At 35.7% G+C, this 23017-nt stretch overlaps 1 long non-coding RNA gene across 13 annotated transcripts in view; it reads right to left on the bottom strand.

Moving 5' to 3' along the window:
* LOC124392977 overlaps positions 1–23017 on the bottom strand; it is a 74400-nt gene that overhangs the window by 41124 nt on the left and 10259 nt on the right. For 3 of the 13 annotated variants that reach the window (XR_006927255.1, XR_006927253.1, XR_006927257.1), the window contains exon 5: positions 2247–2453. The exons of 9 other annotated variants lie outside the window; for them this stretch is intronic. This is a non-coding gene — a long non-coding RNA (uncharacterized LOC124392977). Of the gene's footprint in view, positions 1–2246; positions 2454–13879; positions 14297–23017 lie in introns of those variants that run through there. One more of the 13 variants, XR_006927261.1, reaches the window with a different exon arrangement.

The raw sequence follows: 23017 nt of genomic DNA on the forward strand, positions 1-23017 counted from the left end.
CTTAAGGTCACGGGGATGAAAAGGGGAATCAAACAGCCACTTTCACACGTCTGCCCTCCATGGCCACTAAGCCAGCACAATGCCAAACAAATGCTGCTCAAAGAGGAGCGAGCACATTCGTTCTGTAATGTGGCGAATGAGAGCAAAACAATCTTGTCAGATGGCATACCAGCGATGAGATGTGCTGTACCACCCATATGCCCGAGGAAAGACGAGTCGACGATCATAGATCTGGGCAAAGAGAGCTCATAACAGAGCAAGCAATACCTGATAAAAAGCATTATAACTGAGCCAAAAACATGCACACACACACACACACACACACACACACACACAATATACATATATACATACATACATATATATATATATATATATATATATATATATATATATATATATATATATATATATACAGCTAGAATATTTATATATATAAAAAAATATTACTTATTAATATTATGAATTGTTATTTGCAAATATCGTTAGTATAAATAATATACAATATATTACATAATATTAATAATAATAATAATAATAATAATAAGTATTATTATAAGTAATATAGTAGTAGTAGTAGTAGTAGTAGTAGTATTATACCTATTTATTGTATACAACAGTCGGCTATTTTTTTATTATTAGTCTTTTATACAAAATTGATGATTCAATAACAACAATTATTATTGTTGTTTTTTATTATTATTGTTATTAATATAATTAGTTATCCTATTCTCTTTTTATATATTATTGATAAATGCTATCATATGCATCTTAAACTGATGTAAAATGCAATTCTAAACCCAGTTAATTTGTATAAACTATACACTGTTACCAAATTGATTTGACCATTTATTCCTAAAGGGTGAGGCGATTTCTTCTCCTCTGCGATGGATTACAGAGCAATTACACCCATAATTTGCAAGGATATGAATGAATATTCAAAAGAATTTTAATTAATTAACGGATAGAGGGGTGTCTTTTTTTGTATATTAATCTTCTCCTCTGTGCTGCCCAAGCTCAATGAAAATTAAAACCTACATATGATAATTGGAATGTGAAACAGATAGATAAGGCGTGTAGAAGACAATGATTTGGTGGTTTTGCTGTAGGTGGGATACAGCTCATTTCCCATAAAGGTTAGCAGGATAAACACGAGGGCTGGCCCATATAGCGACTCCCATATTAGTATGCATGTAAAATTAATTAGCTGCTTCTCGGCGACATCAAACGAAGTACCTGGGAGAACAGCGCCTCCAGGGCATGGCCAACATATGCTGGGATTATACTTAATGGACTAATTACACGAATTAGACATTCATTATACAGCACATCAGGTGTAAAGAGTGTCTCAGCTGAGCATGGGGTGGACAGAGGGGCATTAAGAGGGGGTTTGCAAAAAGTCAGGTCAAGACTCATTTGTCGTAACCACTTTTTTTTTGTCCAGAAACAGGAGCAAAGGTACTGAATAGGAAAAATATTAACCCGAGAAATGTAAGTTTGCCGTTTGTATAGAAACATTCAGTATTTTGCAGTAATTATAAAATGCTAAATAGGTAGTAGTAACATTAAATTCATTTATAGTATAGGCAAATATATTTTTGCAGCTTGACTGCAAGACGTAGAGCCAAAAACAAAAAGTCACCAATGGGCAAACAATAGTTTAAAACAAAACAAACAGTGGTATTGTGTTATGTTCTGTAAGCAGCAGTTCCTTAGTTTGGCCATCAGGTGGGGGCAGCAACCATGTGGTGCATTGGGAAAAATGTCTTGCACATTGCAACGCCAAAGACTGGTAAATAAACTATTAATAAATCAAATAACACCTACAGAATCATCATAGTTTCCACATATGCACTGGGACAAATCTTGTTTACATATGCATTATGCACTAAGAAATATAATGCATTGCATAGAAATTCAAACAGGAGGGAATTCAGTACCATGGAAAGTTCCATAACGCATGTCATGCTGTGGACATTAGTAGTCTTTCTAAATAACAGTCTTTACTTTTTTAATTAAAATTTTACATCATTGTAACAAGTGTCAAACTAAATGAGAAAGACAGCATGTGACAGGCAAACACATCTGGCACCCCTCAATAGAGTAAATACACATTGTGACACAGCTGGGCATCATTGTTAGACACAACGACACCTGTCTATGAGCATGTGCCATGTGTAAATCGATAACTGTGATTGCATGTACGTCTGTGCATGTGTAATGTGTTGCTTAAAGATGCTGCTTACATGGGTTGGGGGCATCTCAAATCTTCCCTGTTCAGTGAATCCATATGGAGAGAAACAGCAGGACTGATGAGCACTTCACCTGGGTTCAGGGTTTGGGCTATGAAGTGTGACTAGGAACAAGGGGACTTCCCAGCCCTGCCCCCTGCATAATTCATTGCAGTCATGGTGCTCTCCTTAGGTTTAGTGATGGATGACACTGATCACCTCCTGAAAAAGAGCAATCCTTGCTCAGTCTGCTTACTTATAGCAGTTCACTGTAAACTAGCTTCACTCACTGTGAAGAACTGGCATAATAAGAGAAACTTCAAAACTGGTAGCACGAAAGGCAGCTTTACAGCATGCAGTACAAAGTGATGAGCATAGATACTGGCAGAACTGATGCTTTCAAAGATATCACAAAGCTAATCAGATGACACTCCAGGTCTAACAGACTGAAATACATTCAAATCCTGTTCAGAGAAGGGCTACTGAATAATTATGGGAGCTGATTAAAAGCCATCCAATGAGACATCTTCAGCAGAAAATATTCTTTTTTTTGAAAAGAGGAAATTATGTGAACATTTTATAAGTCAGAGTACTTTTATTCTACTCTGATTTCATAGGGAATAAAATTATGAAAGAAGACTTTGAAATGGATAATAATAAATGTAGTGTAAAATAGGAGGTGGTCTAATGAACAGCGTACTGAGACTATAGTAGCTAGTCAGTGTGCCTTCAACACACACACACACACACACACACACACACACACACACACACACACACACACACACACACTCTCTCTCTCTCTCTCTCTCTCTCTCTCTCTCTCTCTCTCTAGTTAATTTTTTTTCTCTACAACAAACAGCAAATTTACACTTCATTACACATTGGTCTGTGTTATGAGTGTCTAGGAGTCTTCTAATGGTCGGACATCTCCAGTTTGTCCAACTTAGTATCTTAGTACAGTTTGTGCCAGGGCCACTATTCCTTAAGTCAATGTCAAGGAAACATTTGCTAATTTGCCACATTAACACACAAACACCAAAATATGGATTCTCTTTTAATATCACACCCTCTCATTTTAGGCACTGTAGAAAATAGTATAGCTCAAATTATAATGAACCCTTTTAATTTGAATAGGAGTGGCAATGACGCAGTGGATCTTTAAGGCTTGTGAGTTTCACTGAGATCTTATTAATGAGGAGGAGGCACTTAGCCAACTGGAACCAGACTTTCATCTCCTGCATGTGGGGACAACCTATTCTCCCAGGACACCACTCATCCCTGCTAAAGATCACAGCCCCATGTCACACACCAGCACCTAATTTGGTGTTTACTCCATGGATAAACAACACTACTTGGTACTTTGCAGAGAGAAACATGGATTAGGGGCATAACTGAAATGTCCTTGTTATTTCAGTCTTGTTTTACTATATTTTGCATTTAGCAACCTCGAAAAGCCTTTCACAGGGTAAAATAAATACGCTTAGCGACATGTTTCTATTTGTGTGTATCTCGAAAGTAAGAAATGCATTTTATAGTCTGGTTACTATTTTAAAGTCTGGATTCCAGTCCAATTCCACAGCAGTGGAAGCGCCATAAATACTTTGACATCTGATTTCTGATTACAAATTCAACTGATTAAGGTCCATTACGTCTGGCATGTAGGTAGTCACAGCAGACATGTATAACATGAGAAAATCATGTTTAGGTAAACTGACTGTTTTACTACTATGTTTGTTAAAATACCTTTTAGACATGATTTTTGCTAAAACAATGTTTTAACCAGTTTTGTCTGCAAGACCAAGCAAATCTCACATGCATTTTCAATGGCTTTTTATCTTTAGCCTTCTATTTTCATAATAATCAGATATTTCAAAAGATAATGTGTCAAAGCCAGTGCACAACTGGAGTTATGATAATGGAGGCTTTGCATATTACGACAAAGTGAAAGTTGTGTAATAGATACAGCACTAACATGGGAATATCCACTTATTTCCTTGTCTACCGCTGTCTATGTTTATGAGTGAGTATCACTTTAAGCTATTAGAGCCTGTCACAGACATTCAAATACTTTAATTGGCTTTGATTTACATCGCTCTGAATTAACCACATTTCCACAGTAGAGTGAAATTAAGGGCCTCCCAGTAAATCATGAAGCCGTTAATAAGGCCATACAAACAGTCAACTAAGCATGACAAGGCTTTCCTCTGATCCTCGTGAGTTGACCGGCTCTGTATGCCTCCTGCTGCAAGGTAATATCCATGACACTTTTGCAAGCACTAATTCATTTGTTTAATAAGGAGACAAGCGAACACGAGCCAGTAACGAGGTGTGCTCTGAGAAAAGCAGAAAGGGCTTATTAAGCCAGAACTAATCAAAAACCAGGGTGTCATACTGGCTTACCAACATATGTATATATTGGACCTTGTTTGTTTTGGAATTGTTCACTTTAATAACCTTTGCATTTGGAAACTCACTTACTCTTGATTAAGCTGTACACAGCTGGGCATGTTAAAGAATACAAGTAGTGAATGCCTGATACTAAAGGTATCTTCTTTCTATTCAATTATTTTAGTGGTCTTTCATGCCTCTTATTGCCTGAAAGAAAGAGTGTCACTAAATGCATACATTACTTATAAAGGCAAAGTCATCTTATTTATTTTTTGGAGAAAATTCTTCATGAAGTGCACTCTATTACTGGCTACTGCTGGACATTGTTATCTAGAGTAGTAAGAGAAGAAGTGTTCATAGTGTTGTGTAAATGTTGTGCGAGAATGTAAAAAATAAAACATCAATCTCAACTTATAAAATATTTTTTTTCTTGTGATCACTGGATGATGCAGTGCACATATGCATAATCATACATTTAATTAACACCTTATGCATTTCTCCAACCTGAACACAATTAAACAAATTGATCAGGTCAACCACTTAGTGCATGTGTAATTAATTACATTAGAGGATCCCCACAGAGTTGTCTATACAGAAAGATCCTTCTCCTTGTTAAATTCTCCTTAAAGAGAGGATCGGCAGCAGTCCAAAAACAAGCCACAAATCACACAGCCATATTTCTGTTGACCTTTGTTTGAAACACACAGTCATTGAATGGTAGCAAAATATACTATACCTTAGTATGTCCAGAATTAAAAATGTCTCATACACTCCAACACAATACCTTTTCAATTACAAAAAATCTGTGTGTAAACAAGCACAAAAGCCAGATATCACCCAATGTACTGAAAAATATTAAGCGTCTTCTTCAACCCTTTAGTACTATGGCGAGACTATTTAATGCTGTGTGCCGCAGCACTAATAACAAGAACATATGAAAATGGCACTGAACAACCACAATTCGAATAGGCATTCTTAAAGGTCAAGACATCTTCTATTTACGGTTTATGTCTGATACAATCACAGGTTATGGTTCAGTGGATTTACTCCCCCCTTTAAATATAATCATGATGTACGGTCTATTCGTCTAATTGCTACACACGTAATGAAATGGTCGGCTACGAGTGTCTAAATTGCCTAGTGTAACAGTCATGAGAGGGTGCAAATCTCTTTGGCTCAATGATTGGAAATTAACGTCAGAATTCTATTTGCCATTTTATATTCCAATTTAAAACCCTATCCATGAAATGCATCACAAAAATACCAACAGTGCTAAAAAGAAAATATGTGCACAAGTCAAAGAACTAGTTAGCAATGAATACTAAATGAATTCATACAAACACCGTAGCTTTATGTAAGTCAGTAAACCTACCATATACTGTATACATTAATGCTTATTTCACTATTTGAATTGTTTCCTGTCTTTTAAAATGAACTGGGAAAACAGACCATATTTATTTATATGGAACAAACAACTCAACCTCTAGCCCAATAATACCTGAGAAGGACATTACATTCTAAGATTGTAATCTCTCATCTGAGAACAGAAGCACACCTTTTGGATCCGGTGACTAATCTGCTTCTAATAAAGTTCTAAATTTACACGTAGTAGAATTTAATACCATTTGCACTACAATATCCTCAGAGATGTCAACGCGGCCGTGCAACAGCAGAGCATTCTCCTGGGGTTATAAGCAGAAAACCAGAGCGTGCAGATCTGACAAAATGTCAAGTGCCACTGGATAGTAGAAAATACCCGCGTCTCTGTCTGACTTGTGGCCCGCTGCGCCTTTAAGAGCCTGACTCCAATAGTTAGGGAAATGTCCAATTCCCCAGTCTGGACAAAAACCATTATGAGCCCAAATAATTGACTTTCAAAAACCTGTTACCTTAGCAACGGAAAAGTCATGGAAAGTAGGAGAGAGCAGAAGCGGAGCTCACCTGTGGAAAGCTAGTGGTGGATCAGTTTGTCAGAACACCATATTTATGAAAGAGAAAGCAGAGTAATGAAGAAACTCTTCAAGTATTGCATGACAAAACTGATTGAAATTTTGATATTGAAATTAAAAAACAGAATATTCCTTAACTATCACAAACATACCAGAAGAAAGACTGGCTACATTAAACTGCGTCTAGGTAAGTATAAATGTGTGAATGCATGTGTAGGTGTGTGCCCTGTGACGAACTGGAATCATAATCAGTGGGTATTCCTGCACTCTCTTAGTTACTACCACTTATTCCTGCACTTACCATTCGAAATAAATGATGAACAAATAAATAAGCAGATTTTTTAACACATGAATGCAATGAAGGCTCTTCGAAAGGTATAGTTATTTAAATAGTGTCAGTGAAAATAAGAGTATCATAACTGAAGTCTGAAGTGCTCAGACATCAGTGTTTAACTATGCTTTTACCTTTTTTGCAAATTAAGTCCAATTAAGCCAATGAAACTGGTTATTAACAAAATGAACAGTGATTACAAAAAGAGAGCCCCCTTTGGGGGTGGGTGGGGGGGGGCTAGTGTTTAGAAGAAATTAACCAGTTACTGAAGTGATTACTTCATGGGAAGAAATCTGGCAGTGTTAAATTGAGTCACAAGGGTTTTGCTTCATTACGGTGTCTTAGGCGCTGTGGAGCCTGATGAGTGGCAGCTCACTAATCCATGTGTGAGCACAGATCACTGTGGATTCAGATTAACATTATGAATTACTGACTGACCTATTAGTAATGTAATGATGCTGAAAAGAAACCAGCATTGTGAAAAACGTGCTAAGACAAGAGGTGAACTGCATGACTAAATGGTACACATTACACAGCAGACAGAAAAGTCCTAAATTTAAAGCTTAAATGGGTAATAATATAAGTTAAACGTGCATGCTGCAGTTTATATTTAAATATTTTTTATAGTTATGGATGCAATTTAATGCACTTCTACTGAGAAGACCACAGTTTATGGCACAATGTAAGCCACATCTTTATTTGTCTGGAGTAATAATATAAGAAAATTTACGGTGAATTATATTCTTATTGAATATTAAAAAGATATTATAGCAGTGTAATGCTAATAATAAATAGGAAAAGGTAGCAGGAAAAATAGCTCATAACAGCTTGGAACGGCATGCTCTCAGAAAGCTCTGTGGGACATATGGTCTCATTTTTATAGTTTGTTACAGCTGGTACAGATCGAGGCCAACAAACATTTGGTTAACGTCTAGTTATAGTGTCTGAAGGTGTTATTTATAGGAACCTTGTTCTAATGAACTTACAAGGCATGTCTAATATGTGCAAAAACACAATGTCATGGTTATAGAGCTCACAACGATTAACGTTTTATGTTGTTCCTTTATTAAAGATCATAAAAATAGAGCATAGAGTTTCCTGTAAGAACAGAAGCAACTTGCTAAATAACACTGGCAAAAACTTCAGTGATCATATGACAATATTAAATTACAATTGTGTGTCAGTATCTAAATACATATCACACTGCCTCAACTAAATGTATTGTCAGCTGAAAAGCGATCTGTAAGATGCATCATTTCAGCCATCAAATGATTGAGTAGATAAAATCATCCTCTACTACCCAACATGAAAAAAATTGGAGTAGCCAAATATTCTCATACCACAGTGCAGTATATACACACACACACACACACACACACACACACACACAATAATCCGGAAAAAAAAACCTGAGCCAGATATACATAATAAATGTTAGTCAAAAAAAAGGGAATAAACAAAGATTTGCTATTGCAATTCAATAACCAGGACCAGTAAAATGTGAGGCAGCTTACACACGTTACACATTGCACGGTGTACAGTCTACTGTAATACATTGTGAGTTTTATGTAATTATAACAATGTTTATTGTTGAGCAACATCAATGAAACAACTTTCTCTTTTTATAATAATCTTTTACTCTTATTTTCTTTCCATTACTTACTTTATAGAGGCATAAACATATTATTTACCTGCCTCCTTTTTCTCTTTCTTTAAGACAAATGCAGTTTATGATATTGGAAAAAAATGTAGATTAAGGGAACTGCTTTACTTGTTACAAAGCACTAACTCTGGAAACTCTTTGCATTTTTTTTTGCATTGAACACTCAAATTATATCAATGCCATATTACTGATCCCTGTGTAAGGTTACTATAGACGTGATGATGTGTAGAAAACATAAACGGTAATAAAATCAATGTTTTACCCTGTAATCAAAGAAAGCATAGAAGCATTGAGAACTGAAAAATAGAATAAAAAAAGGGGGGGGTTTCCTCCATGTAGCAATTAGCTAAGCACCATTACTGTGTACTAGTATGTGCTGAGACTGGCACTAATGCTTTGGCTGACACAGACATGTTTGATAGGCCAAGCCTAATTAGACACACTCCAGTTTAATTGTAAAAGCTTCACTTTGTCTTTAAAGCTCAACTGGGACCAAAGACTGAGCCTCTCAAGGTTCGTAATGATCAGAAAGATCAGATGTGCAGCTTGTCAAAAAAAAAAAAAAAAAAAAAGTTTAAACAGTGGTATGTAATTTTAAACAGAAATAGGAAAAAGCTAAATTTAGCCTACATAAAAATACTTAGTTTTTGTTTCACTTTAAATAATCATTTCTGATTTTACAACATATACAAAAATTTGTACAAGTGGCTAATTAGTAATTAGACTTTTTTAGACTGAGTGTGATAATGTTGTATTATTGTATTATCTAATTATTTTATAAAATCTTGCTAGTAGTGAGAGAAAGAAATAACTACATTAATAACTTAACCTCATTTATTCATATGCAGTGGGTGATGCCTCTTGTGAGAGATCAGGACTCGCTACTGAGCTTGGGTAAGAATTAAAAAATAAATAAACTGTTAATGAAACACAATTCACTCATGTGAAACCTATGTACACATTTTAATTTAAGAAATTCCTTTTTCATTTTTACTGTAGGTCATTATCTATTAATAGAGCTCTAAATATAATGAGGTGTTAATAAAATCAGTAAAACAATTTGAGGAAATTAGGAAAAATATATTGCTAATTTCAATTAGAGCATGACATCACTATTAACTAATACACAGCAGAAACCTATATGAGGCATTTAAAGATTACTGTGTGCATGTATTTAAACCTTCTTAATGAATCTCAACAGGAGCTAAACCAACTCTGATAACACTGCTCAGTAAATGAGGTCAGGGAAAAAGCATTTCATTTTGGGTGTCGCCATGATTAATCATGCAAAAAAAAAAAAAAAAAAAAAAGATACCAAGACCCAGTCAAGGTGGTGGCGATAAAGAAGGCATTTTGCATCTCAGCAGTCCTGAGAAACAAGACAAGCAGTTAAGTGAGCAAGCCCATGCAACAGTATGAATATTTAATTAATAATTAGTCATGTAATTCCTCCTCAGGAATTATTATCCCTAGAACTGGTTTGTGAATTTAATTATTAGCAGCCTTTTTGTTTCCATGTCCCCCTCATTACTGTCAGGATTGATATAACATAAACTTCATTAAAAATTAAAGCAAGAGTCTTAATTATAAGGCTACCCTGACTGAAGTTAGAATTAGCCAACTCAGTGATGTGCAAATGAGAGCATTATTTAAGAAACACGCTGGAAGTAGTTATGCTAATTTAGAGGGTTCACAGTAGCAGACCTTTTCACTTGCGGTTGCATATTCATTAAACACACTATGCAAATTTAATGTAGCAGTCTTAGTAATGCCTTGTTAATTTATTCAGATTTATTGAGTACGACTTGTAAAAAGTACCAATTTAATTACTCCATCTCCTTGGAAAGGTAGTGGAATATGGCTGAGGTTTTTAAACTGTGTAAATCAGAATTATTATGCTTTGATAGAGAAAAGGGGGGATAAGAGGACACTGTTTTAATAACCAGGTTTAACAGACATATTTGATTTACTTAAGATGCACACTAAGGAGAGCATCACTTAAGTCCCCTCTCATGGAGGGTGAAGGTAAGTATGTGTGAGAAAATAGTTTTGACCACAGATTTTATGAATGTGGAAGTGGGTTCTTATGACATTACTGACAAAGAAAACAAATAAATAGTAGTTAATAAAGTAGCTTTAGCCACCAAAAAGGATTAAAAACAACTGCAAAAATAAAATGCACGTTGATAAATCTTATGTAATTATCTGTATTCAAAGTAAATCCATAAGATGACAGTTAAACTCAACCCAAGCAATTTCCAAAAGCAACATCACAAGGAAGGGACAAAAACCTGCTGCAGTGTAATTACCAAACCTAGAAAGCCATTCAGCACATAATCGAGTAAAAAGAACATTGCCAAACAATCAAGACACAGGTACACATTTCTTTTTCTCTCCAGCATGTTTTGCTCATTTCCCGTTCTGTGCAAACATCCCCGTGGGAGGCAAACAAATCCAGAAAGTTGGGATACAGGGTTGAATTTGTATGAGCCTTTCAATGGATTTACAAGTAGTTTTTTTGTCTAAGGGGTTTCTTTGAGCTGATGGCTGCCACATCTGAAGAAAAAAATTCACCAAAACATAACTTTCATGTTCTTTCATCTTCTAGTGTATTTTGACTTTACTTTATTCTGGCACTCCAAAACAGACATTAAAAAGAAATAGCCAGCTGTATTAACTCCCAGATCTGAATACATCCAACTTATCTGCTAGGATCTTAACTTCATGGTCGGTTGTTAATGACTGGATGCTGGTCTCTAGAGACTGTTGTGGAGCTGGAAAACATCCCCAAGTCTGCAGGCTAGCTGAGCTCAAAGACCACACAGCCTAGAGTGGATCCACAAAGCCAGAAACATCACTGGCCACCAGCAAGAGACATCCTCACACCCCAGGATCTAATTATGTACTGCTATCACTCATATCCTCTCTCTCTTTCCTCCAGGAGAAAGCTTCATATCCCAGCCCCACACAGGATGCACCGACACTGGAGGAAACCAGCGCTGTGTGTTCTCATCAGGAGACGTGAAACTCACATTTATCTGAGAAAGCTAGAGAATAAAACTCAGATCTTAATGAATGCTAAATAAAGTGTAATAATCAGAGAAAAATAATGCAGAATAAAAAATATTGCTGTTAAATATTGACTAAAATTGAATAAATTGTACATGTTTTAGAACCTTCACATTACAGTTAGAAAATGTATGACACTGTATAACACTGTAATTTTATGTATCTCACTTATTAACTGATTACCACCCTCAGGTTATGGATGTTGTTTCAAAACAGCCAATAAAAGAGCGTCTTGTTTGCAAGAAATGCAAATAACACTAAGAAAACAAATGAAACATAAGCACCCAGAGGTTTATTTAATTATACAGTGTGTTGTTTCTAAATAATTTTTACACATGCATGCAGATGGTTAGTTGCTGTAGCATCATAAAGCTTAAACTAAAACTGCAACACATACATTTTATTTATTTACATTTTTTTAATTCATTAACACAATATTTTCCTGTTGTATTCAAAGGAATAATTAGTCCTAAAAATGTCATAAATAGAATGTAAAAGATGAGTATGCATGTTGTCTTAGTAAATTAATTATCTGTATAAGGACCTGCGAGATTTCAGCACAATAAATCTTTGGGCTCTGCCCACACACTAAATCTTTTCTGTTCAGATGGTTTTAATATATTTGTTTTATACATTATCTAATAAAAGTAATCTCTAAACCTCTCAATGTCTTCCTATTAAGCTTTTCACACATGTAGACAACACTGTCAAAGTGAATTGATGAGGACAAGTGCACTTCATCTTAATTAAATCCATCACAGTGTATAGTGTATAGGTGTGTTAGAAAAGGAGAGTAAGAGTTAGAAGAAACAAAGAAATAAATAAAATAAGAGAGAGAGAGAGAGAGAGAGAGAGAGAGAGAGAGAGAGAGAGAGAGAGAGAGAGAGAAGGAGATGTGTGTCAAGATGTGTCATTAATAGTAGTCAACAGTAGACAAGACTAGTGTCTATTTTATATCTGTATTATATATATATACATAAATACAGATATAAAATAGACACTAGTCTTGTCTACTGTCTAGTACTAGTCAACTGTTCAACTTCAATCAATCTTCCATTTGTTGTCAAATTAATGACACATCTTGACATATACATACATATACATACATACATATAATATATATATTAGAAATGGTAAGATTTACTGATCCGCATCGGTGAAGCCACATAATGATGTATTGATTTAAAAAGGTGTGCATCAGATATATGAGTTGGCATTTGTGGTGCATATTTTTTTTTCAAGTTTCCATCAGCAAAAACGTATTTATTTTATATAATTATCAGTAAAAGCATTATACTTTTAGTATTTAAAAGGTGAACAATAATATGTGACCAATATTTTTTAAATGAAGATTGCTTTCTCCTCGCTAAACTGTTTCTCAAGCGCGTTCTCTCAGCACCACTGCTGCTATGTGAATATGATGGCTCACATCACTATTACTATGTGTCCTGACAGTCACTTAGAATATACATTAACATGCCAGAGGTAGAGCTGCATCTTCCTGGACACAGAACAGGAAAGGAACCTTTGGTTTTATTTAATCTTTTTTTTTTTTTTTTTTGCACTACAAAGGCCTGTTTGTGAAAAGGCCATACGTTAGAAGTCAGAAGGCAAATTTACGATTTGTTGTCTGTCTGAACCAAGAAAATGAAAGCAAACTAACTGTACTATATAGCATTTCAGAGAATCAAATTATTTTCCTTTGCATTGTATTTCATTGAAGCGCGTTGTGTTGAATCAAATCAAAATCGGATAGCACTGCATTGTAATAGGGAAGAATCGGATCGCGTTGCATCAGTAGCTGCTTTATGTATCTTTAATGTGTCGTATTGTTGCCTATGCATTGAGATGTGAATTGCATTAGACAATTGACAGCTCAAATATATAACATTTATTTTTTTAATACTCTAATCAACATGGGACAAATAACGATGCTTTATGCAAATGTATGTTTTTTATTATTAGAAAAAGCATACTCAACAAAGCATGAAGACAAAATATTTTTGTAAATGTTTTAAATGTATATGTGGTGTTTTAAATTATGTAAATCATCAGGACAACTAACAGACTTGCATCAGTAAAACAAATGATTAGTAATTTAAAATTAGTTTAATGAGTTTATTATATCTGAGTTTAGATGTGTGTTGTGTTAAAGGTTAAAATTTTTCCTCTTTATTTATATGTTTAATAAAAATTCACACTCAAAATTTCTGCCGTTAAAATTAATTTGCATGAACATACATACACGTAAATCCGCAAAACCTGCAAATTCCACATTATGTCACTTTATAAATGTAATATTGTAAAGTATTTGACCAAATTCACACTCAAAAATAAATAAATAATGCATCAAACTCATTTAATTAGCAATACAAATAATAAATTAACAGTACTCTGCACTGTAATTAATTACAATAATTAAATATCGGTACTCAATAAGCTATTGGATGTAATGTAGCAGTCAGTAGTTGATGAAAGTAAAGGTACAGTACAGTGTATTGTACTGTGTGCTGTGCAATTCGATTCCCACAAACTTTAAGATACTCCACAACTGTTAGTTCCAAATGAAAACCCGCAGATTTCCCGAGGCCGCGAGTTGAATGTAATGTATACAAACACTGTGCACTGTGAAAATATATACATAAGGAGCAGCAACCACTACCTAAGGGAGAAAAAGAAATCACTAGGTGAGTGGAAAGAACCCAGCACCTGTAAATGTGAGTAGGAATATGAACTTTTATATAAACTTTTTTACTAGGAAACTTTTTTTTTTTTTAACTGACATTGCCTGATTAATTAATACTCCCCAAATATAAAACACAGCAAAAGCTTACTTAAAAAATTTAACATGATCTAGGGAAAATATAATTTTTTTTCATGTATCTTTACGTTGTGTTACTTAATAGACATTATTGTATTCTCCTCAATTAACTGTCTTTTTCAAAGACCCACATATCAGTCTTCGAATATCCTAGAGGACTGGAAGCCTGAGGGCCTGACTGGTGCACTAGCCTGAGTGCCTGCCTGCCTGTAATTACCCGGACACTGTGAATAATAACATTCCCACAAGCCCTGCAATGCTTTGATAGAGATGAGATTAGCTTAATCAAGTCCATGGGCTGGGTGAGGCCTCTGAATTTCATCATCCGGCCCCTCCAATCAGCTCCACGCCTCCAGCCCATCTGCCACCACTTGCTCCATTCACTAGCTCGTTAGTTTTGCACGTGCTAACTACTCTAAGATAGGATATTACTTACTCTCCTGTTCATTTATGACCATTTGTAAATGGCCCATTTCAGCTATATAAGATGAGGCATTTATGCTTTTTTTATGCTGCTCATAATGCTTTGATATTCTGCAGACTAAATGTGGGAAGAAATGCGTGCAAGTTTGCTTTAAATTAACTTAACACAGACCACACTTGTAGGATGCCAGATGTAAAACCCATCACATGACATCAAGGAGAATGTTCACATACAGAAATGCTGAACTATATGCTGAAAATGTGTCAGAAATTAGCATCAAAATGAACGGATCAAAGAACTGAATCAAAGGAGATTGTTGCTACTGCATTGCACCATAACGCCATACAGAAGCTCCCTGAGGGTCCGCCTGTTAAACTAGAGGATTAGTGGGGGTCCATTAAAGATTTAAGAGGTGGGTTTAGTTTATTATCCCAAACTGTCACTACCACAGATATTCTCATCCTCATTCAACTGCACATATTGTCAATAGTTTTTTGCATAGAACTGTAATATAGGTTGATAAATAATGCATGCAGTGTTTATGCTCAAATTGTATAATTGTTTTTGTTTGCATCTAATTATGGATAGTTACTCTCAAGAGACATTTCAAATGTAAGCAAATGTGAAAACTATTTACTGTTATTTGTAATTCTCATATGTTAAGCTGAATTAATTTTTTTAGCAAAGTTCGAAGAATAATTTAAAAAAAAGTTGAAAAATGTAGACAAAAAAATTACAAAGAATTGATCAAAGAATTGATAAGCATAAGCACGAACATCCACAGTTTTTATCTTGTGACAATCAAGTATCTATTACCATGACCTTGCTATACAGAAAATCAACTCGGATGAATCACAAATGTGTACCTAAAGTTGGTATGTTTAAGATCGCTTAAGCACCTATCGTCAGTAATATCAGCATTAAATTACTCACACTAATGCGTTTACACCCTGAGGCACTCTATTTTTTATCAGCAACAAATCATTTTTGTCAAATCTGACAAACACACCCTGAGCGGAGAGAGACTGAGGAGTGTAACATTGGATGGGGATGCGAGCAGATGCTCCGTTGACTAGTACTGCACACAGAAACTTCCCGAACAAAGACAGAGGGAATGCGTGCCCTACGTTTTGTCCCTGTTTCGACTTTCACACAGCCTCTGTCCACACAAGACCCCGGGAATAGAAAGACAACACACCATAGCAGACGACTTGAGAGTCATTCATCAAAACTGGACAGAAGATTAATTAAGCACCAAAGTCTGATTTACCCCCAGTCTCTGTTCATCAGTGTACTTCCTGCCTCAGGTAAGGTGAGGTGTGGGCCCTCTAAAGTGGGGGTGGGGCATGTGTGTATGTGTGTGTGTGTATATATATATATATATATATATATATATATATATATATATATATATATATATATATATATATATATATATATTTATATATGTGTGTGCATTTGGGACAGACTTACACTAAAATATTGAGATATGATATGATGATAAAATATCATACTCTATTTTTATTTTATTAAATGTCTAATCGGTTAAATGGGCTGGAATTTTGTGTGTCATGCAGTTCATATGAATATGAAAACATAGTTTAAGGAAAAATGAGCATTCAAAGTGCATCCTGTGCCAAAATAAAAACCCTGTCAATGATACCAATTAGCTTAAAATACACCCGTCACTCCAGTGAGTCAAGTTCATCTTCAAAACTAAAGTGTTTATATACGGCACATTGGTATTAACATGATAGATAAATCTTAGCCTCCTTGAGTTCATGGTGAATATGTTTATCACTGTCAGGTTTACAGTTTGCAAAGGCATACAACATTCTGCATATATATCACTTCTCTAAACAGCTATCATATCCCACATGATTAATGCATACAATCTGAACTTTGAGGAGGGGCTAATGGTCTTGTATCACACTCCCATTTTTCCTGCCAATGAATCCTGAGCAAAACTGTCCCTTCTTCCCATCTGTACATAAACATTATGCATTACAAACACACACACACACACGGGTGAATATACACACTGCATGCATGTGCATACACACAACACACACAGATGCACACAAATTTTAATGAGTTCATTAGCCCGTTCTATCCTCTCGCTCATCTGAGCAGGTCAATCTGGTGATAAATGTTGTGTGTGGTGTTTAGCTCGGGGGTAGGATTTCAAGAGGCAGAAGGGGATTTAGAGAGCAAAAGAGATAGAGGGACTAAGCATGGATGGCGGAAGAAAAATCAGAAAGAATGGATATGTGGGTGGTGGTGGAAGGAGGGGTGGGTGGTAAAAAAACAAGGTGTTTAGCTCACCAGAGAATTCTTTTCTGCACGAATGCAGCATGGAGGAGACATTAGGAATTTAATGTGCTATTATTCTCCATTGCCCCCCTAAGCTTTCAACATCTGTCCTGTGGGTCTGTGCAGTAATAGGCATGGGCTTTAGGACCTGTTTCTCTGACAAGACAGCACACTTACAAGGGCCCTTGACATGCCAGCAACTTAATCTGTGACTCCTTCCACAAAATTGACATTGTCTAGAGAGTAAAGCAATCAGCACAACTGGTATTACAGAGCATTTATGTTTGAGCTGGGCATTCCAGACAGACAAATCTTGACCTTTCCAAGAAACCCTGCTGCTATCTTCCATTTCCCTGCGTGTGCCTTTCCGAACTTCCTTGAAGAATTATGTTTGTCATTGGACTTCGCTTTTCTTGAGGCTGGCTGTGGGTTTAAATTCATAGCAAGCAATTTTTTACTCTTAATACCACTGTGGATTTGGGGCTGAAAGGAATGAGAGAAAAGAAAGTAAAAAAAAAAAATACTAAAACACTAGAGGAGTGGGATATTTTTCTACTCTTGAAGGGATGGCAAGAGACATACATCTATGGACAGCTCTGATTCCTCAGTGATTTAGGTATTTGGGGCTAAGCTCTCTTTGATATCTTGTTACGAATGTGGCAGCCAAGAGAATTGACAAATGTGTTCACCTATCACCAACTTTCACTCTTATACCACTTATACACTAAAATGATTTAAAACGATAACTTGCTAAAACTAGCAAAATTTAAATCAACACTAAATATCACAATACCATAAGCATACATTGTTTAGTCAGGAGTTTAGTCTGTTAACTGAATTGTTTAATTTATGGTATAGTCTATCATATGTATTTGTAGTATTTGTTCTCCCCTATTTATCATCTTGTATGACAGAGGAATGACAAACAATTGACTTTGTAGACACAATGTAGTGGGACAGACCCATTTTTAAATAAATAAATCAATCAAAAAATCAGTCAATCAATTAATCAATAAACCAGTTGGTACATTTTTTTTTATAAATCATAACTTTTTATTTAAAGCCAATTCTCTGTTATTACTGAGGTGTAAATTCATAAAATTAGAATGACTAACCTGGGATAACCCAGCCCACTGAATGATTTACTGTATGAACCAATTTATAATTTATGCCACCCTTTAAAATGTATCTTAACTCCACACCCACATGTAATAGATGTTCTAATGGACATGCCAGTACATCCTTTCACATATTCTGAAAATGTCAATTATATCCAGTTTTTGGATACAAGTCTCTAAATTTTGAACACATGCACTGGTTTCAACAGTGGAGGTTAACCCATATTAATTTCTCCTCAGTGATCACACTACAATTACATTTATTCCAGTGATACCAACGAAATGTTTTGTTTTCATAGTTAAAATGAAAGCTCTGTTTGCTCATATGTGTGACTATCCTATTTAATAAACATTAACCAATATAAATAGAGATTATAACTGGTTCTAAAACATATTACTATACATATATAAAATTATTATTAAGCATTATTTATCCTTCGATAAATTGTATTGTACATTATAGTTTAGGCTTTTATTATCCGTTTCTCATTTTCTTGGCATACATATGCATATGTGTGAATATACGTTGATAACCAGAAAAGACTACTTGATTTAACCAATCCACTTCATGTCCACTTTAGAGCAGCAGTTTGTGTGAGCTATACAGAATGACCTGCTGTTCATCATTAACAGCACTGTTATAATGAGCTCCTGTCTGTCTCCATTGTTCAGCTTTGTAGTGTCACTGCCATTTACACCAGCTGGATTGAATGCTTCATCATGCACTGAGGTTAGACACAAAACTGACCACAAGGGATTTGAGCGCCAACTAAGCGGAGCGGCTATTCATATTTATAAGTCGGGCAATCTTAGTAAAGAAGGAGGGAAGACATTAACACCATCAAACGAAGCAATTTACAACAAACAGTCTTAAAGAGATAAATGTGTTACATTCATTCACATTTAGCCTTTGATCCAATGTTCCTCAAATGTGGCAATTAGATTTGGCTGGTTTGGCACATGTGACAGGTAACTGGCAATTTTTATAAATATTTTTTTTACTCGAAAATTTATATAAACATTTAAAAACATTAATAAGTGTTCTTAATAGTTATGTAAAGTTTTCTCAGAGAAAGATGGTAGATGGAAGTTTGTATGCACACAAACTACAAAAGTGAGATTTAAAAAAATAAAAAAGTAGTTTGATAGTTGTTTGACTTCCTGGAGAGACGCTTTCATAGTTAGTTAGAATACTAGGACAATAAAGATCAAATGAAGTATCAATAGACCTTATCCCACTTTTCCCAACAAAGTAAAAAAATATATAAAAAAATCAAGTCAATGGTTTCATAAAGCAAATCTTGTCTAACAATAGATGAATATGATTGAAAGGTTCCCAAATCTACCCTCCAGGCCATATTTAATATACAGTCTTGAAACATAAAATATTAATATGATGTTTGAGAAAAAAAATTTGGTTTTCTTATGAATCCCAATCAACAAATACTGCAATACAAATACTAAAACTGAGCCTATTAACAGGGGGCAGCAGTTGAGGCAAAAAACAAAACAAAAAATGGAAGCGATCACGTTGCTCTTTTGTTTTACACAAAATCAACACATCCTCTCCTCTATAAAACATGAGGATAAAAACAACAGCAGCCTGTCTAAACAGGTAACAGATGGCCAAAGCCTAGGTCTTTAAATGCTGCTTCCCAGTAGCAATTAAAAGTTTTTGCTTGTTGTTTCTCTCCCCAAGTGCAGGCTGCAAACAGTACAAGAGGTCGAATATCTGCGAGGGAGAAAACCGAGAGACAAGCAACTCATCTGGCACCAAACAGGATGCCTGTTCACCTGAATGAGCGCCCATAATCACCCAGCACCTATGTGAATAATTAGTGCAATAATTACCGACCCTAAAACAAAGCTGTGTGCCGCCCTTTTATAACACCGACAAGGATAACAGGTGTTGCCTCTGCCTGGAAGGGACAGAGATTAAAGATTATTTCACCCTCCTGTGTCTCCTTCTGGCTAAAGTCGTCTTCCATTTTCCTTTCTCAGGCAGGCAGCAGCGCCACAAGGGGCCTCGTTTTTTGCTCTGTCTTACCAGTTTTGGGAGCGAGGGCATTCAACAAGAGAATGACTGTTGTTTAATCTGGCAGAGCTGATATGTCCTTGAGATTCCTAAACATCCTGCGTCCACATCACCTGCAGCTATATGAAGGTTGTTTTTGTCTCCCTAGCAATGTGGATAATGAGTAGTAGTTCTATGAGCATATGTGTGTATTATGTGCAGGGAAGATAAGGTAAAGCTAAAACAGTTTTTTTTATTTTATTTTATTTTTTGGGAGGACAAAAGCATGCCTACAGATAATTATACATTGTGATTCAGTGCTTTAGGTCATCTGGAAAAATTAATAATTATGCTCTATATAATTATTTTGTTGTTTTGTTTTAGTCTTTCTTTGTCCCAAATATAAATCGGAGAGCCATGGGATGTTTGTTCTTGAACAAACTACTTAAACATCTAGTACTATCATCGCTTCTTTGGCACCCTGGCTTGCAGTGTTTGTTATTCCAACTCAGTGTGTTTATATAATTACTTCAGCAGGTATAACGGATAACATCTACAGAGTGATTTTATTTTCGTGAATTAATGAGCCGTCGCTTGACTTATTGCACTAAGAGGAGATTAAGGTTTTATTTCTCAATGTAAAACCAATTTTTTCTTGAGCATTTCTGTGCACATTTGCAGATTATTAATCATCCATTGCAAAGACAAATTATATACACACAAGAGTCCTAGGTCTGAGACTAATACATGCCTTTAATCTAAATTTCCGCAAGAGATGTGGCATTATATTCCTTCTGTAGTCAGCTGTGCCCAGGGAATGCTGGATACCTCAGTCTAGAAGGATGGGGCAGCCTTGGTGTTCTTTGTCATGATTATTTCTTTCCATTCATCACCAAAAGCACAACAAAGAGCCTCTCCACTTACAATTTAAATAAGGCTTTGTGTGACACTTTCCGTGACAAGCTGATGTATCCATTCAGCATCAGCCAGAAGATGTGAATGTCTATGCAAAATCAAGATGAATGTAGGAAGAGAACAGACAGCGGTTGATTAAGGTTCATGAAAGTGCACTCTATCTTTCATGGTATCCACTTGTCGTATGATATCTTATCATTAGTTTCCCTGACAATGATTTAGAAGTCGGTATACCTTGCATTGTCTTTAACTGTAACCTTCTTTCAAACACAACTTCTATTTTTCACTCCTGAAGTGTCAAGCACAAGGGCCATGTGGCAAAATTGGACACCTCCAACCATGGCCTCCATGTCCTGACAAAGGCAGACGAGTATGCAGAATCAGGATGGAGGACAGAGCCATATGTATCCATAACGTTTAGCTGTTCACAGAGGATAACTGAGCCACCGCTGAAACATCACCACCCTTAATTTCTTTGGGGAGAATGGGACTTGGGTTCTGTTGCCAAGCTATTTTTTTTCCCCTTTTTGCCCTTTTGTAATTTTACCACTTCAGGTCATGGCCTCCTGGCTGTTAAATAAGAACCAGGGTAATGTCAGCATGCAGGCTGGGGACAGGATGAGAGCATGCCCCCTGCTCTCATTCTGTGGCAGCGGGCAACTGGCGCAGAAAGTCACCATCCATCTCTAGCACAACACTAATGATGCATCCTAAAACAGAGGAGACTTTGTGCTAAAAGCCAGTATGCAGGTAATTCTCAGCTGCTCCCTCAGCTCTGAAGCCTTACACCAGCAAAGTATAAAATCAGAGGAAAGAAAGAGCCTCTAGAATCCCTTCAAGACATAGGCAATGCGTTTGATGTCCTTCAGCCCCGGTTCAAGCCTGTGGTTGTCTACTCTAAGCTATGCTTTGGAGTCTGATTTGAAAATTCTTTTTTTTTTTTTCTCACTCCTCCTTCATTTTTAACTTTCACCATACATATATTGAATAATAAAAGTCCATCAAAGCAAACTTTATGCTAATGACCTTAATAATACTTTGAACTTTTCCAACTGCTGATTGCGCTTGGGTTTTCGCTGTTGTTGAAAATATACCCACTTGGGCAATGTTAATTTGATGATAAGAAAAAGTAATCCAAGAGAATATTTTGCAAACATTCTTACAAGAGATGTTTGTTGACGTCTTTAACACACCAAATGTTAAAAAATGTGATTTACCTCTGCGAATAACTATAGGTGATAATAAATAACCATAATTTACTTTAAGATACAAAACTGTACCTACAAAAATGACAGTAAATATGGAAATGTACAATTTGTTGCAAAAGCCCTGACAGTCTAATAATAATATAGACATTATTTAATGTTTTTAGGTAAAAGAAGTGGTTCTGCCTCAGGTAAAACCTTCAAATAGAACAAATGTCGTTTATTTTTTAACTTTGCTTGCGTAAAGTTTTTGCAAGATATAATATGTTTGCCTTTCAGTTCAATTACTTTATGAAAGACCTTGAAGAAGTATTTAACTGGTGCAATCCATTATAAAATGACATACTTTTAAATTGCCATAAGCAGCAGTGACAAAGGGGAGAAGGAAAGTGTCATTTTTATTGCCTTGGTATGACAGACTGCGAGAAAAAAAAAACACACATACATCCAGTCTACTAAAATCATCAGTCTGGACTGTATTTTATAAAGGGTTCCGAATGCATCAATGGACACGGTGCTAAAACAAAAAACGGAATAGTTCCAACAACGGTATTCAAACACGCTGCATCGAGG

This window comes from Silurus meridionalis, chromosome 10 (assembly GCF_014805685.1).
Source record: "Silurus meridionalis isolate SWU-2019-XX chromosome 10, ASM1480568v1, whole genome shotgun sequence".
NCBI classification, from domain to species: Eukaryota; Metazoa; Chordata; class Actinopteri; order Siluriformes; family Siluridae; genus Silurus; species Silurus meridionalis.